The sequence below is a fragment of the Psammomys obesus genome, unplaced genomic scaffold (genome assembly GCF_907164565.1).
Source record: "Psammomys obesus unplaced genomic scaffold, mPsaObe1.curated_primary_1811, whole genome shotgun sequence".
Taxonomy (NCBI): domain Eukaryota; kingdom Metazoa; phylum Chordata; class Mammalia; order Rodentia; family Muridae; genus Psammomys; species Psammomys obesus.
The window spans coordinates 406,145-409,246 of NW_026596427.1; positions in this window are offsets into that span (position 1 = coordinate 406,145).

Here is a 3,102-nt window from a genome sequence, read left to right on the forward strand (position 1 = left end):
GTTTGAGCAAATGTCCTTGTTGTGTACTTGAGCAAACTTTGGATATATGCTTAAGAGTAGTATAGCTGGATCTTGAGGAATTACTATTCCTAATTATCTGAGAAAGCACCAGATTGATTTCCAATGTGGTTGTTCAAGTTTACATTCCCACCAGCAATGGAGGAGGGTTACCCTTTCTCCACATCCTCTCCAGCATGTATTGTCATTTGAATTTTTGATCCTAGCCATTTTGATGCTGTAAGGTCAAATCTCAGGGTCGTTTTGATTTGCATATCCCTGATGACTAAGGTTGTTCAACATTTCTTTAAGTGTTTCTTTGCCATTCGATAGATATTCCTTTTCAGATTTTTTATTCTCTTTTTAGCTTAGTACCCCATTTTTAATTGGATTACTCTATTTGTTTCTTTTTAACTTATGGAGTTTTTAATATATTCTGGATATTAGCCCTCTGTCAAATACAGGATTGGTAAAGATCCTTTTCCAGTGTGTGGGCTGTCATTTTGTTCTGATGGACAGTGTCCTCCTTTGCTTTACAGAAGCTTTTCAGTTTCATGAGGTCCCATTTATTGATTGTTGACCTTAGAGACTGTGCTGTTGGTGTTTTGTTCATGAAATTTTCTCCTGTACCAATGAGTTCAACGTTCTTTCCCACATTTTCTTCTAACAGATTTAATCTGTCTGATTTTATGTTGCTGTCTTTGATCCATTTGGACGTTAGTTTTGTGTGGGGTGATAAATACGGATCTATTTGCATTTTTCTACATGTAGACATCCAGTTAGACCAGTACTATTTTTTTGAAGATGCTGTATTTTTTCTATTGCATGGTTTTGGCTACTTTGTCAAAAATCAAGTATCCGTGGGTATGTGAGTTTATTTCTGGGTGTTCTATTTAATTCCATTTATCCATCATTCTGTTTCTATGACAGTACCATGCACTTTTTATTACTATTGTTCTGCAAGACAAAGGGAGATCAGAGATGAAGATACCTCCAGAGGATATGCTGTTGTACAGGATTGTTTTAGCAATTCTGGGTTTTTTGTTTTTACATATGAAGTAGAGAATTTTTCTTTCCAGGTTCATATGTGCCATTTTACAGCTAGTTTTATTTTATCAATCATGATTCAGGGATATGGGATTTGTTTATGTCAATGAGGAAGTTACCTGAGGCAAAATATAGGTTTACAGTCCAATCAATCATATCCATTTGTTCTTCTATGGATAAGACAACACATTATGTTTTAAGAAAGAGAATCTATGGTTTGGGACAATCACTATGTTAGGGGAGCAGATGGAATGGTATGGAACAGTCATGTTTTGGGGAACAAAAGATGAATAATGAAAGCTGGTCAGCTATAGGAAAGTTTGCAGCTTTCCTAGGGAATATGAATTTAAACTTAGGTTCACCATATAATTCAATAGAGTTTGTTATCTAAAAGGCAACACTGAAGACAAATTGATTTTGTATGTTCCCATATGCAAATTAGTTTTGCATGTTTTGTATATCACAATCATCTTCAAATATATAAAAGAACACATAAGAGAGAAACCTTGCACATGTAATCAATGTAATAAAGCCTTTTCTTAACACAGTTATCTCCAAATACATAAAAGAACACATACTGTAGTGAAACACTATGAATAAGTAATGCAGTAAATTGTTTTCATGTAGTTGTCTTTGAAATCATGAGAAAAAATCATGCTGTAGGAAAACCCCATGAATGTAGTCAGTATGGTAAAGTTTTTCGCTTCATGGTACCATTAGAGAAGAGTAAAAGCTTTAGTGTGTAAGCAAAGTGTTCAAGCCTTTCCATATCACAGTAGTCTTTGAGAAGCTGAAAGAACTCATTCTGAAGGAAATCTATTAGGATAAAAGATTTGTTAAGATCTTTGACCAACCAACTGGCATTTAGTTACACGAGATTATTTGGGGAAGAAAATTTTAACAAGTGTCAACAATGTATTCATGCATTATGACAACCATCCTTATTTTGTTTCTAATTGAAAGTTCATATAAAAAGGCCTATGAATTTAAATCATAAGTTAACCCTTTTAGATTTCAAAATTCTCTTCAATTGCATGAAATAAATCATCCAGTAGTAAAATTAAAAAAAAATTGTCCCTTTCTTTTTGATTTTCAAATTCTGTGGCATATAGGCTTTTGTATTGTTTGGATTTCTGTGTCTGTTGTTATGTCCCCCTTTTTGTTTCTGATTTTGCTGATTTGGATCATTTCTCTCTGCCTTTTCATTAGTTTGGCTAAGGGTTGTCTATCTTGTTGATTTTTTTGAAAGAACCAGCTCCTGGACACATTGTTTCTTTGAATTGTTTTCTTTGTTTCTGATTCATTGATTTCAATTCTGAATTTGATTATTTCTAATCATCTACTCCTCTTGTGTGTGTCTGCTCCTTTTTTTTAAATTAAATTATTTTTATATTAATTATATTAATTTTATAAATTAATTATATTAATTTGTATCCCAGCTGTTGTCTCCTCCTTCATTCTCTCCCAATCCCACCATCCCTCCTTCATCTCCTCCCTGACCCTATTTAAGTCCACTGATAGGGGAGGTCCTCCAGCCCTTCCATCTGACCCTCACTTATCAGGTCTCATCAGAACTGACTGCAATGTCCTCCTCTGTGACCTAGCAAGGCTCCTACTCCCTCTGGTGGTGGGGGGGGTCGAAGAGCCAGCCACTGTCTGCTTCTTTTTTTCTAGGGCTTTTAGGTGTGCCATTAAGTTGCTTGTGGCCCCGACCCACGGGACTTCAACGAGTTTCTAAAGAAAGGAGGGTAGAAGGAATGGAGGGGGGCAAGAAATGCGAAGAATGGAGCCAATATGTTTGTCTGATCAAGGCCTTGTTTATTAGTAATTTTTACCCAACTTATATATGGAGAATGCAGGAAAGAGGGAAGGCTAATTTACTGCTGCAGGAGATAGGAAGAGTGCTTTCGTGGATTGAATATTGTACCTGCAAGATGCCTTAAAGGTGTTTTCTTAAGATATCTCACAGATGCTCTAAAACTAACAGATGGATGTCCTCACAAATCTATCACCCATGATTTAGGGTCCTAGGTAACTCTTTCACTAAATAGCTTTAGG